At 40.8% G+C, this 15,299-nt stretch overlaps 1 protein-coding gene across 7 annotated transcripts in view; it reads left to right on the top strand.

The window, feature by feature from the left end:
• The first annotated feature begins 9,780 nt into the window (after positions 1-9,780).
• The window catches only part of LOC113458675 (uncharacterized protein C11orf87 homolog), a 157,884-nt gene continuing 152,365 nt past the window's right edge, over positions 9,781-15,299 (top strand). For 4 of the 7 annotated variants that reach the window (XR_012579001.1, XR_012578999.1, XR_012579000.1 and 1 more), the window contains exons 1-2: positions 9,781-10,237; positions 10,993-11,117. The gene's annotated coding sequence lies outside the window, so the exon portion shown is untranslated. The remainder of the gene's footprint in view (positions 10,238-10,992; positions 11,118-15,299) is intronic. The other 3 variants (XM_074535195.1, XM_074535197.1, XM_074535194.1) reach the window with 2 other exon arrangements.

Below are 15,299 nucleotides of genomic sequence, written 5' to 3' on the forward strand. Positions count from 1 at the left end.
AACTGGGGCTCTGGTGACTATACTGTGCTCTTTTTCCCCCTTTTTTTGATAGAAAAAACCACTGTGCTCTTTTTTTCCTTTATTTTTGATAGAAAAAAATGCAAGCAAACAGCTTAAATCATAGGAACAGGCAGATGAATATGAATAAACTGTTTCCTGTGGGTGAATTTGATGGGCTCTAACCAATGCCTTCAGCTTGTCACTATTCCCTGCCTGTAGATATGAGACACAGAGCTGACATTCCAGGATGAGTTCTCTCATTAGCAGGGAATTTGATCTATTTTGCTTCTGCCAATTAGGATTTTGACTTCCATGTGCTGGGCAATCCTGTCTTCATGTATTTCCTAGAAATGATTCCCTGCTTTGGGTTGTAACATAATTCTTATCACCTGGGGGAATTGTAGCACTCTGTAAGCTGTTAGACTTACATTTCCCCTGTAATGTGCAAAACAATAGCCAAAAAACAAGAATTGCTGCTTTTTCTTTCATGCTTTTAGTTTCCTAGCTATCCAGGCTTTGTCCAGCTCAGTGCACACAGCTGTATTTAATTTAAATACAATGCAAATGCAGATGCACATAAAAGATCAGCAGAATTAATTATGTTCAGAGTGCTGGAAGAGCCACTGGGAAGCTTCTTGTCAGCATCTCCTGCCCACTCTGCTCGCTCTGTGAGCTCTGGATGACATCTGACTCAAGCACTCCTTTAATTTATAACCCTGGCAATTAAATGGCAGTTCTCCAGCCTCTGCCCTAGGGAATAGAGCTATAATAGGCTTTAGAGGTAAAGCTACTATATTGCAGGACGAACTTTGTGTAAAGTGCTAATGTTATCATGTTGATGCCCTTCAGCAAATACAGTTATTCAACAAATTAAACATTTTTTAATATTCTCCTTGACATTTAATAGCATACTTTAATAAGTTAATGTATCTCTGCAATTTTTTTTCTGCTGGCACCTAGCAATCCAGAGTAGCTCTAATTTGCAGGTGTTATTTGCCACGCTTGTGATGAACTAATAAAATAATTCAATCAGTCTGCCAACACATTGGAGCTTTGAATACTTCTTTAATTTCTCTAATCATTTATTTTAATTGCTGATAAACCAGAACTGAAATAACATTTGGTTTTAGTGTAGAAAGTAGTGATTATACACTTGTTTTGTTGGTACTTTGGTCAGTGCTGTTGTTTATGCATCTGTAGTTTAGTTAGGTCACTGGGGCCAAATCACCCATTACTCTCAAAATCCTTTAAAATTTATTGAAAGGGAACATGTAGCAGAGCTGCTACATGATTCTGTATCTGATAATGGAAGGAGAAGAATGCAAACCAGAGGAATATTCCTAACAGGGTATTTTAAGTTCTGCCAAGGTGTTTAACAGAAAGGGAACCTTGATTCAAGTGTGTGTATACTTATTTGGGAGGAGGGTTGGAGGAGTGAAAGGCAAGTAGCAGCTGGGACCTTATTCTTAATTTCTTTATTAAGATAAGAGTGGGAGCAAATAGTGGTGTTTGGTAGCAAATGGCAAGGTGGAATGGGAAGCTGCCACATGGTTCTGTGCAGAAGAGAAGGGGTTTAGGTTCTCCATGTGAAGCCCACTGCTGGTGTTTGCATGAGGCAAGCTCTGCATAATACACTGCTTTATTTTAAGCTGTTTCTGCCTTGCAGAGTGTAGCTTGTTTTGGATTGCACTGCAGTGGTGGGGTTTATGCTGATTTCTTTTGAAAGATACCAGCTCTAAAATGGGTGTTTGTCACTTACCTCATGCAGCTCAGAGACACCTGTCACTGTGTGGCTTCTGGGTGTCAGCAGGATGGGAAAGCTGTGCCCAGAGTGCTCCATCCCCCAGCACCAGTGTGATCTGCAATGGGGAAATGAGATTGAATCACACTTTATAGTGGCTGAAGGCAAGAACCAGAAGGAAGAGGGTTAAGGATTTTACCTTTGTGCTTTTCCTGTCCTTTGGTCTGGCACATAACTAATAGAAGGTCCTTGGCACAGTCAGAGGGGCTACTGTTTAAGACACTGTACTCCTGCAGTCTGGAATTGGGGGTGTGTGTGGTCTGAATGACATTTCTTTGGCATCTTTCTCTTTAATTCCCGCACACTTTGATCAGACCACTCATTTCCTGTTCAAATGATAATGCACTGAACATCTCTTGTGCCAGCCCTGAGCCACACCTGCATAAAACTACTGCTCTGTTAGGGGGCCAATGCCTTCAGTAAAGATTTCCTGTTCTAGGGGTCTGAAGAGAAGTGTGCTTCATCCTGAGGTCCAGCTTTGCTTGCTAGATTTAAGCAGCAGATCTTTGAGCTATGCAAATGGGCCAAATGATCTTTCTGAGGATTTATCAATTCTGTTTTATTTTTAACTATTGATTTTTGCAATCAGATATCATATATTGCTTTTTGCCCAGTCAGCACTGCCCCACAATTAAGTCTTTCAAGAAAATTCATTGTTGCCATGCCAAAAAATGAATTACATGGTTTTTAATCTAAAGTCAAGCATTTTTGTAATATAACCATCCTGGTCAAATTAATTCTTACTACTGCAGACAGCAGGAATAGGTGCCAACATTTTGAGTCTATTTCAATTTGCTTTAATTGGGTGTATAATTATTTTTCTACAACTAATCAATCCCCATACTATAATTGCAATTATCAAATAACGGAAAGACTCTTTAGAAATTTTGTAAAGCAAGATCTTGTTAAGATTCTGTTAAAGAAAAATCTGTAAACTATTTCAATTTATTTTCATTTCACCCCAGAGGATTTTTTTCCCCACCATCCTAAGTCAAAGGGCAAAATGCACAAAGGTAATTGGCAAAGATAAATATCTTTGGGGTGATAATAACATCCAGGGAAAGGCATATTTGTGTCTAATTCAAAATATTTCAGAGTGTCTTTTTGTTCTGGAGTAAATGCAGGCTTGTAAGCTGTGACTGCATCTGGCACAGCGTAAGGAGGAGAAACTTGCTGACTTTATCAGCAGTGGATAGAGGACAAGGTCAACAAGTCAGAGGGAAACAGGCACCTGACACCAGTTTCAGATAATGTGAGGAGATGCAAATGTAAGTAATCCCCATGGGGACATTAAATCTGATGGACAGTGTGATGACACTCTCATTCCTTGGACCATTGCTTTCCAGAGATGGGTGTGACCCAGGGGGAATGGGACAGGTACAGATGAGATAAGGGATAAGACAGCAGAGGATCAGCTGGGAATTTCCATGCACCCACTAAAGTGCTGCATAAAAGAGCTGACAAATTATTTCTGGCCTCAGGCTGGGCATCATGTGGCTAGAGCTTCTACACATCTTTGGTGTGAATTTGTAGAGTGCATCAGCCAATCTTCTTGTAAAATGAACCCAGCTGACTGAATAGGAGGATGTTAAAATATTTGGCCTGCTGCTGTCAGAGTATAGGAGAGGCACAGTAAAGAAAAAATCAGGTGATCAGAAGTGTGATAAAACTGGTGTTTTCTGTGTGATAATGGTAACAGTCCAGATCATAATCCTGCCAGCACCATCTCTATTTGAAGTCAATATTTAGGATATAAAGAGAAAAATCTTGTCCATGCAATTTGTGTCACAACTCAGCTCAGAACTTCTGCCTCCATGGCTTGATCACCCTGCAACATATTTGTTAAAAACTAGATCCCAGTGTGCATGTTTTGCTGCTACAAAAGGACATTATTTTCCTTATTTCCCCATGGATGCTGTACTTCCAAACATATCCCAGCAAAACAGGAATTAACATCAGCATAGGTTTACTAAAACGTGACAAAAATTGCCAGGATAACCTGAATCCAAATGGATTAGTAAAAAAGCCATCACCATGGTAATCCTAAACTCAAACTTGAGTTTTCTTATTCAGAGTCATAAAGTCTAGAAGGACAGTCTTAAAAACCACCTCATCTGCATGGCAGAACAAAAGGAGAAAAGAGAGTTAAATGAAGTTCTGCCAGTGGAGCAGCAAAGCCAGTTATCCATAACAATCTCATTGCCTGCAAGATGCAAATGCAGGATTTGTGATGGTGTGAAATAATAAAGAACAAGATGGGAGTGAAGGCAGAGTCTGGAAAAGACAAATCCTGCCAGACTGCGACTGTGAAGTGGAACTAGGGAAAAAGATGAATGGGAGAAAAAAAAATAATCTGTGAAGCCAGCAGCAAACAATGGCCACAAGAAGCTGCAAATGCTGGAAATGAACATCAATGCGATCACTGAAGTAAATTAAGTGACAGTTGCCAATGGACTGAGAGCTTTTCCAGAGAGGCACTAGGAGTAAAGCTTAGAAAGAAGATTGAACTTTTAATTTGATATTTTCAAGTAAAAGGTTTGGGTGTTCCATCAGAGCTTTGCATCTGGCTTTGTCTGAATTCGGCCACTTCCCTGGGCACTGGCCAGCCCTGCTGCTCAGTGAAGCGGTGATGCATTTGGGCTGGGGAGCTGTACAGATGTTTCACATCTCTATCAATCCTCTTTGCTGTGGTATTAAACACAAATGGGAAGATGTGAGAGATGCTCCTAAACAGCGTGGCCTTGTGGCAGTGTCGTGCCTCAGTGGCTACCTTCAAATGCTGGTGATGATGGAGATTCCAGGGATTTTTCCTGGCTAGCAGAAACCCTAGAAACCCCAGAAACACCAGAAACCCCAGAAACCCCTGCTAGTTGTCATCCATATCTAAGCACCCTTGCAAAATGCCAGTTCCTTCCAGTTTCGGCACCAGTTGAAACATCATGAAAATATTTACTAGCAAAAAATGCTTCATACTTTGGGGTGGATGTCTACTATACCAAGGGACTTTGTTTTCTTGCTTTAAACTGTTCACCACCCCCCATCAAGGTGTGCACATTAGAGCTCCCTAGCCCAGGCCATGGCTCAGCTGGCTGTGTCCCCAGGGATGGGGATGTCTGCCAGCTGTGTGGTGGGGAGAAGGATCCTGCTGGTTGTCAGCAGTGCTCCAGCTCTGGGACACAGTCCCTTGCCTGATTATATAGAATGAGGGAGGCTGCAGCCTCTCTATCTGCACTCTGCTTACACCTTGTGACCACCTCTTTTGCTTTGGTACATATGCCTTTTCCCTGTGTTCAAAATTTTTTCTTCAGGCTTCCACCTTAGGAAAAAAATTGGTTCAAAACAGCAGCCCAAATACTTAGGAATTAATCTAATCAACACCAAGACACCAGTGCTGCACAGAGCCAAGCTGTCTCCCTATTAGTCTCCTGGTGTTTACAGTTAGGTTTGACCTATGCAATAAATCCTAAGTGGCCTGTGGGCTGCCTACCAGCCGTGCCTCTTCCCATGTGCTGCCTCTAGCAGAAGTGCTGCCCAGAAGGTCCTGATACTATTAATCTCTCCCCAAGAGAAATTAAAAAGTCCTAAAACCTTTCCTTAACTCTAATCCTTTTGTTGTTTTTCTGTCATTCAGTTCACTTTCTGTGTGATTTCCAAGCTAGAGCTGACCAGAGTTGAAAGTAGTTTATAATGAAAGCATGCTCCAGTGCTTTATTTAATGGCATTAGGTTACAGAGACCATAGAGCGCACATCTTATTTTCACTGATGATCAGACTACAAAACCAAATTAAAAAAAAAATCTACCTGAAGCAATCATAACATTTTTTCCCCTTGTGCTGCAGCTAGGCTATTAACAACCTAGAAATCTGCCCTGCCCTGTATCTCAATTGATTTGAAATATGGTGGAAAACAAGCTTCCAGTATTACTAATTGTGCATAACATTTTAACAGCTGCTGTGTTTCATCATAAATCTGCTTATTTGGGAGAAGAAGCTAAGGGTTGGTGTGTGCAGCGAAATTGCAAAAGCTCTGGGTTTTAAAAATATTAAAGGTTACAGGGGTGAAATGTGCCAAGAACTTAAAAAAAAAAAAAAAAGAAAGAAAGAAAGAAAAAAAGGAAAGAAAAAAAGTTATTGTGTGTAATTTGCAAAGCAGTTTTTCTGTTTGCTTTTTCTCTTTTGCAAACTCCTAAGTTTTGCTTAAGGTCTGCTTCTGCCAGACCTGCTCACCCAAAGCAAGCAGCCATCAATCTGTCAGAGCCAAGGTGGAAATGTGCAACCCCCACAGCAGTGGCCAGGTAAGGGAAAGGGCTGGGGACAGCCTGGCTGCAGTGGGAGGGAACATCTGTCCCCAGCTCCAGGCAGCAGTGCCCAGCTTGCCTGGCTCGAGAGGGTTCCTGCTTTCCTTTTCCTTCTCCAGCCTTGCTGACTACAGTGGGACTATGGCAGCCTTCACATTGCACATCTGCTGCACATGGACAGTGATATTTACTTGCCATGGATATTTTATGGAGACAAAACACTGATTCCTGAGTCAGACAGCAGACCTTCCACTATGAGTCCTGAGCAGCCAGTGTGTGTGGTGCATGCTAAAAAGGAAAACCAGTATTCTTCAAGTTTATTTGCTCTTGTTGTATTACCCCAAGGCAGTACAGCAGAGAATCAGTCCCTTTCCAAGCCATGCTGGATGTAGGAATGTAATTATCATTGCCTTCAGTGCTGAAAAACTTCTAAAAGCTCTTCCATTTCTGGGAACAATTGTCTGTGAATCTCTCTGGACTGAAGATTAATGCACCTCCTTCTGCACCCCCATCACTTGATTCAGCCATCTCCCTCTCCTGGAATGTGTGTGTTTGCCACTGTTAGCACACCAGAACTCCAGGAGCAGGCAGCCCTTGCACAGACCTGGCTCAGGCTGCAGAGGCACCTCCAGTATGGGCAAACTCCTGGAGAGGACTTGCTCTAAACTGCTCACTTTGGTGATAAAGCTAAGATTTTTTTTTTTTAGAAATTTGACTGAGTGACATATACTATCCTCATCTGAGGAAATCTCAGAGTTAAGTGGGGTTTGAACTTGGTGGTGGCAGCAAAAATACAGGTTTTAAGCATAAGAAAACTGATTTTCTTGCTGACCGATTTTCTCAGAAAAATTCAAGGCAAAACCCATAAAATCCTCAGTATTTGGTGCATCTGATCACATTATCACACTGCTTATCTGCAAATCTCCTTTTGATCGGCTTATATTGTTTTTTTCAGTATCTTGCTGATGACATTTGCTTCACATGGATTTGTTTGATGTCTAGTAGCCCTCTTGTGCTGCCCTTCAGAGTTTTTATTTAATAGAATCATAGCATAGCTTGCATTGGAAGGGACCTTAAAGATCACCTTGTTCCAACCTCGCTGCTGTGGACAGCAACACCTTCCACCAGCTGACATTGCTCAGAGCCCCATCCAGCTTGGCCTTGAACACTTCCAGGGACAGGGCATCCACAGCTTTTCTGGACAACCTGTTCCAGTGCCCCACCACCCTCACCCTCACAGTAAAGAATTTCTTCCTAAAATCTAATTTAAACCTACCCTCCTTGTCCTGCCACTACGTGCCCTTGGAAATAGTCTCTCTCCATCTTTCTTCTCTTCAGGCACTGAAGAGCCTCTTCAGCCTCTCTTCAGGCACTGGAAGGGCAAATCAAGCTACCCCAAAGCCTTCTCTTCTCCAGGCTGAACAATCCCAATTCTCTTACCCTTTCCCCAAGAAGAGGTGCCAAAATGTTTATTAACATAATCTCCTTCTGTCTGAGCAGTTACGCTTTATGAATACAGAGAATAAAATTAATATTTTTTTTTATTGAAACATTGTAAATTACACCTTAATGAAGGCTGTGACCATGTGGGAGGTGTGTTATTCCTGAACAAAATGGCTGCAGCTCTGTGCTTGGGTCAAAAAGCTTGGGAGCAGACAGGCATTGAAAGCTTCACAGCATTCCTGGGCACCCCACAGGTGTCTGACATGTAAATGACAGTATAATTCTGTCCATGAGAGACAGAGGAAATTATTCTATCGCTAATTTTCTCTACATGAAGCCAGGTAATTGACTGGATTAAAAAATAGTTGTGCGCAGTAAAGTAAAGGCAATTTGCTGTGTAACTGATATTTATTTTACAGGGCACCTCATACACAAGAGAAACTAAGGGAATTTGTATTCTGCTATACATATAAAATGATCTCTTAGGAAGAGGCTCACAAGGTGAAATCTACCTCAGAATTATATGAAATATCTCACATGGAAAATCTGACCCTCTCACATAGTGTATTTTTCTGCCCATCACACTCTGTGATTTGCAGTGTCCTCTCTCAGGCATTGCTCCCAGGGATGGAAACCTGCATAGCAGAGTGGTAAATAAGTGAGTTTTTGAATTTTCAAACATGACAATCTACTTTCAGCTGTTTGACCTAGCACAGTGAAAGGAAAATGCAGAGAGCAAAATTCAGCACCCCAGAACTGCCTTTTACCTACATTTTCACACTCTTCCTCTGTGTACAAATAAAACACAGTAGTCCTGCAACCAGCAGAAGTCTGCAGATACCAGCTGGAGTGCTCCTGCTCAGGGCAGTGGACCTTATCACGAGCTGTATGTTCATTAGGTGGAATTCCCTCTCTCAGCTGAATTAAGCATTCCACATAAGCACGGGCACGGTACAGCATCATCACCTAACGCTTGTGCTGGTGTGGGTGATGTCCTGCCAGTTCTGATGGCCCCTGGGAGCAAAGTGATTGCTTTGCAGGCTGTTCCATCACCCCAAATGAGAGGCCCAAACAGCTCCTAAAGCCATGTGGCTCCCAGACTCCTAAATAGCACCTAAACTAATTTTCTCCAGCTTTTTTCCTTTCACTTTGCTCACAGTCAACTGCTTTTCCAAGCAAGGTGGAAAAGCTGTTGGGTTTGTGCAGGGTGCCTTGATCTGAACATTTTTCTTAGAAATGTCACTCTGTTGTCACTCTCATAATTTCTGCGGGTTTTTTCTTTTGGCAGACATTAGCAATTGTTTCATCTCATGCTCCTGTTCCTCCATGTCCTCCTTGAGAAAGGATCTGTCACAGGAATTTTCTCACCCCAAAGAATTGTACCCTTGTAAGAGCAAGCAGTGAAGTTTTCATGGTGCGGAATTTTGCCTAGGATATTCCCAGGAGATTTGAAGCCTGCTTTGCTTATTACCATGAGATTGCTTACATGCTGATTAGACTCATCTTTTTCATTTTCCAAAGGAAAATATTTCATTTTTACTCTGAGCATGATTTTCCACTGTATTGGTTTGTTCCACAGCAGATCTGCTTCTTACATCAAGTCTGCTCTAAATGCAGTGGAAGAAGCTTGTGGAAGCATCTTTAGCTCTACTATTCCTCTGATTCCAGTGTAACCTTCTACTCCCCTTTTGTGAGTCCTAGTGTCCTTCACATTTTCAAAGAACTGACTCAGATCAAAATGTTAGAATTATCCATAATGCTTTTCCTCAGTCCTTGGAGAAATTCTGTGACCTTTTTTTTGGTAATATGAAAATCTTAACAGGTAGGTCACCAAACAATTTTTCAGATGTTTATACTTCTATTTTATTAAGTGCACTTACAGTGACAGTTTGGTCTTACAAATTTTTTTTCTGAGATGGGATTAAACCCAGTTGGTTTTGCATTTGAATTTTGCATTTTATGTTTGCTTGCATTTTATGTTGCTCAGTTGTACCTTTTACTCCCGTCTCTTCTGAGAACTGACCTGACTTAAAAATAGCTTATGGATGGTCATAAATTGCAATTCTTAGCAAATTTGCTATTTGACACAAAACTGCTGCCTCACTCTTCTGAAAATCACTTCTTTGCCTCAGGTCTTGTAAACTACCAACTCTATTAATTCCTTGCACTTGCCTGTGCCTCTGCCTGCCTCTCATTCCAAGTCACTGTATATCACTTACTCCAAAACTCAGTGTGTTTACAGTGCCCACGGGAATGAAAAAGCAGAAGACCTCATAAACTAAATAGTTTCCTAATTAACACATTTAATCTAAAACACCCCAGCAACTTAGCTTGAGGGGGGAGAAAGAAGGAGGAGAAATGTGCTATCCTTGAGAATGCTCTTCCTCTGCTTATCTTGAAGGCACAGCTATACACCTCTGGAAGGTTGCCCTAACCTACACCTCTAGCCCTCTGCAGCAGTGAGAAGAGTGTCTTGCTGTACTCTTATCCATTTCAGCCACAGGTCCTTCCCTTTTACACTGTGCTTTGTTGCTTTCTTTTCAGCCATTTAAGACCAAGTGCTATTGTCCTCTGCTGCTGCTGCTGCTGCTGGAGCACGGCAAGACTTTGAAACAGTCTCCATGACAATCAGAGAGATGCAGTCTGGATCCTAATGTGGGTGACACATGGCTGTGATTGTATCCTGCAGAGCAAGGTACGTGGATGCAGCTGCTGAAGGATGTGGTTTAAGAACTGCTGGTTCCTCCCTCCTTTTCGGACCATGCATGGTGCTCCGGGGAAACCTCTTTGCTCTGTGCTGCCACAGCATCTCCCTTTCTGGAGATGCTCCCCAGGGGCTGATTCTATCTGGTGTGAGGTTTAGAAAGGGATGAGAAATATTAATGGCTGAATGATTATAATGCCTTAGAAAATGGAGCTGAAAGTGCAGTGTATAGAGATCAAAATGAAACACAGTATCTGGCTGTGGGATTTTGAATTGTATCAAAAGGGAATTTATTCCTGCTTTTTAACTTCTTGTTACCTGCAGAGCTGAATTCTTAAAACATCAGTTCCTGCCTATTATGGCAGTATGCCGTGTTCTGTCCAGTGTCTTCATGCAAAATGAAGTTTTAAAATACAAAAAGATGTGCTAGTTTTAGGTACATCAGCCATTCATATAGAACAAAATATTCAAATGCTATGATTTATAAAGTACTGGATGGCACTAGACTGGCTTTTTTCCTTGGCCTTATGATGTAAAAATGAGGACAAATGCTGTGGAATGAAAATGAACATGAATTCTCTTTGATGAACAGGATGTAAACTGTTTTCTGATTGTCTATGCTGATGTCTCTGCCCATTGTTTAAATGTGATAAAACAGCTTTATGCTGATGCTGCTTTAGTTACCATAAAATTCCCTCTTCAGGGCAAATGTCAGCCACATTAGTCTGATATTCTTTTATTACCAGGTTCTTTGTATCACATTTGAACCAAGAAGCATATGAGCCAAAAGGTATCCTGAATACTGAAATACTGGATATTTGTGTGTGTTTTTAATGGACCATGTGCAAACAGCCATACAAAGTTAGTGAAGGTGAGAACTGCATAGCATGACATATGGTGAATAAAATTGATAATATTGGAACAGTAATGAGAGCTATGTAATGCTTATGTATCTATTAATATCTGTATCCACATACACCCCCATGTATTCTAAATATATGTACAGTAGCTCTAACTTTCAGCAAGTAAAATGAGAATTCATAATGCAGTAGAAGGGAAAGAGCATGAAAATGAAAACAGAGGCAAAGCCACAATAAAACTGAAGTAGTCAGGAGGAACAAAAGAAAAAAGATACCTATTAAAATTCATTCTATAAAAGGAGGATTGTGGATGTAGGGAGCTATTTCCAGTGAATAAATGTTTAAGAGAAGCTTCTTGCGGTTTTGCAGCAGAAATCTTTGACCTTTCATGTGTACTGTGACCATAAAGGCTGTGTCTTGAGACAGAGGCAGTAAGATAAGACAATGTTTGGGTGTTTTAGGATGAACAGAAAGCATTTTCTTCATTTTTCTTTACATGACCTACCAATGATAGACCTAACCCTTTGGAAAATTCTCTACGTCTGTTTTAACCTTGGCTCCATCTAGATGCTTTGGTCACGTTCTCTAGAGTGTCAGCCTTTGTGTTTAGTGACTTGTGCCAAACACTCCATAGGCAGCCTCCTTATGGACAATTCCTCTTTTACCCCAGCATCTTCTCAGAGATTTTAATACAATTCTGCTCTTTCACCCTTTTCTTTTCACTCCAAACTCTCATTCCTTATTTCATTAGGAACACAATTTTACCTGCAAATTCTGCATCTTCTTTTGTGCTGGGAATAGGCTTGGAGAGAATCTCAATTAGGACTACATGAGAAATATTCAGACAAATCTCTTGAGATGTCAAAATAATACCAATGCAGAAACCATCCTAAGTACCATGTTGCTAGGAAGGAACCAGGTCCTGTGGAAATACATCCTGTCCTGATGGGAGTGAGGTGTCTGCCCTCCATTTTATAGGATAGTATCTCAAACAAAGGATATGCACATCTGGTTCAATGCCAAGAGAGACCTGATTGGGAACACGGCCAGGGCAATCAGAGCAAGAGGCAGGACACTGAGACCAAGGTACAACTAAAAGAGTGAGGGAAATAAGAAGACTCAGCACATTGAACCTGGCACGGATCTCTAGCCAAGCCCAGGCTGTGTAGCTGTTAAGTCTGTTATACCTATCGTAAAATCAGTAAAGAGAGAAAAATCCTCTGGGTCTCTCTTGCAAATCTCTTCTTGCTGTCTTTTTGTTCCTGTTGCTGCCCCTATTTCTATTCTGTTCTTGCTTGCTAATTGCACCTTTTCAATGTTAATGTCACACACTTGGTCACTGCTCAATCTGTGCATTTCTAATTTAATCACCCCTCGAGCACCAGCTCCTCTCAATGCTCTTATTTGTGCTGTGGTTCTTTAAACAGCCCTGTAGTCTGTGAAAATCTCCCTAGAAATGAAGCAATATTCCCCACACATTCCACCTCAGTCTTGGAGAGAATGACTCTTGCTTCTCTCAGCTGCAGCATCTTTGCATACACACGCACAAGCTACACTGACCTTTCCTACTACTGTATTTCTCTGACGCCTGAAAGTAACTTGCTGGGTTTTAGCCTCTTAGCCCTTATGACGTTTCTGTCATCAAAGAACCTTCCTCTAATAGAAATCATCTTCCAAGCTAATTTTCCATTCTCTAGTGCCTGCCCTTTATGGTATTTTTCCAAGGTGATTCTCGTTCTGTTAATTTTGGCCTGTGTTACTAATTAATCCCTCTGCCCCATGGTGTTGGCCTCTCTGGTTTTCTTGTCTTTTCTCAATTTAGCATAACACCTATGAATATTATTAATATGTTGTTTATGCTTCTTTCTACCTCATTCCAACTCAGATTGTTCTGTAATTCTGTAATTACTGGAAGTATTACACCAGGCAAAACCAAACCCTGATCCTTAAATATTTACATGTCCTCCCTATAAACTGGTGTTATTTTCTTTGTCTGTTAGCCTTGTTTTCGTCCTTCATTTCAGACTTCAGACCAAATGAGATTTTTTTTTCACATGCAAGTTCAGTCAAGCTTTTTAAGAATGATTTTGGGAAGCATTGGAGGCAATCTTCCATTCTCATGCTCTCCTGTTTTATGTCAGTGTAGCTGCCTGGCTTTGAGGCAGAGGATGATCAGACCAATTGTTTAAAAAAATGGCTTAAATCCAAGAGTATTACATTTATTGTCTTCCAGTCATCCATTGATTTAGTAATTCCTTAAAAAAGGATTGTCTTTGTCAGGCAAGATCTATTCTTTATAAATCCTGCCTCTTATTGCTCATCATTGCATTATTCTCTGCAAATGAAGTGACTATTTCTTAAGAAGACTTTTTCTATTGCTTTTTTTTTGTCTTTTTCCAGCGCTAGAAGCTAAACCTATATCATCATAATTAGTAAGAACTTTCTTCATTCTTTTATGAATGCTGAGACAGTGCCACATTTGCTTTTCTGTTCAGCATTGGCAGAAGGAGGACAGATAAAGGCATAGCTGCCTCCTCCTCCTCTTAGCACCTCCACACACCTGTGGTGTGTGATTCTAACCACTTGATGATGCAGGAGATGTGGTGGAATGTGGCCATCGCTGCTGCTTCTAAATCTCAAGATTTTGCAAGATAATTTATGAGGAATGTTATAGTAGCTTTAAGAGAATCCAGGAAGAATAAGTTGTATCATATGTTTGTTTTCTTAGGGTTTTTTTTTTGTTTCTGTTTCACATGGCCAATAGATTTTTGTCAGGAAGTATTAAAGGTCCCCAAAGGATGTGCTACCAGAGTGTGACTATCTTATGCCTATGTGCCTGTATCAGAAGATGATCAGGGTATACATGGTTTAAACACCGCTAGAATTGCCTCATAATCTCTTCTTGACTAATTCTGCAGCTGTGTCCAAGTTTGAAAGATACATTATGCTTCTGAAATTACTTTGAGTTTTATTTCCACAAGAGCAATACTCACATCGCTCCATCCCTGTGCTGTCCTGTGCATTTGGCCACTACCAAATACCAGCAAACACAATCTCATTTCTGGTGTAAGATATTACCCAGACATTTAAGAAAGTAAAGTTAGGTTGCCTTGAGGTAGGGAGGTGAAGTTATCTAAGGGGCACAGTTGACTCCCTCGACTGGTTTGAACTTTAGTGCATGAAGAAGTACACTTTTCTCCTCTCCTAAGATAAATAAATATTAGAAGGCCTGGAGAGCTAGTTCATCCAGCTCATGTCCTAGAATCCTAGTGTGAGGTGTTATGGACTCATCTGGGTATTCACCTGAAAAATCAAGGTTTACTTTGAAAAACTAGGTTTTTAACTAATTCACTGACTTGCAGCATAAGTAACTTAGAGGTCCATTATATTGCTGCTCTTGCTCCACAGTACTGAGGAGAACTTTGCCCTGGTGTCCACAGCTGTGCAAGCTGCAGCAGGGAAAGGACAAGGGCTTTGCTGGGACTCCATGCCTGTGAATATATTGTGTTTTGGTTTGGGTTCTAGACATGGCAAATGTTCTCTGAAGCATGGCTTCTCATTTGCCTCACCATCCAACCAGGAAGACACTGTTTTATTCCTAAATTATTTTTTCTTTTGAGTGCTCCATCAAATAAGAACTATAACTGCAAAAAATGCAGTTGGCCATTACAGAGCTCTCTGACAACTCCAGGCTGAGAAGCCACATTTAACAGTGGCTTAATTTAGGATGGAGAAGGGGATGGCTTTACTTCACATTATAAGGGTTGATCATCCACAAGTGAATTTACATCTTGCTCAGTTGTACCCTCATGTGGGAAAGATGAGGTATACAACTAAGGAAAGAAATCACTGCAACAATATTCTCTAAATATACCACTGACTGTAAACCAAAGCACAGTAGAACACTGGATTTCAAAAATATTAGAAAATAACCCTTTTTGTGTCCATGGTCTTTCAATTATATATGTTTATTTCCACTTACATATATATCTGTGTGTATATATATATATACATATATATACATGTATATATACACATATTTATACATACATATTTATATTTATCTGAACTGAACTACTTACTAATTGGAATCAATACAATGTGTTGTCTGCCTCCTGTTCATTGTGTCTGCTTCCTTGTTCTGAAGTCAAACCTTAAATGCAAGCAAGTTCTCTTTTCCTGGGAAGTGTATG

This window comes from Zonotrichia albicollis, chromosome 2 (assembly GCF_047830755.1).
Source record: "Zonotrichia albicollis isolate bZonAlb1 chromosome 2, bZonAlb1.hap1, whole genome shotgun sequence".
NCBI lineage: Eukaryota > Metazoa > Chordata > Aves > Passeriformes > Passerellidae > Zonotrichia > Zonotrichia albicollis.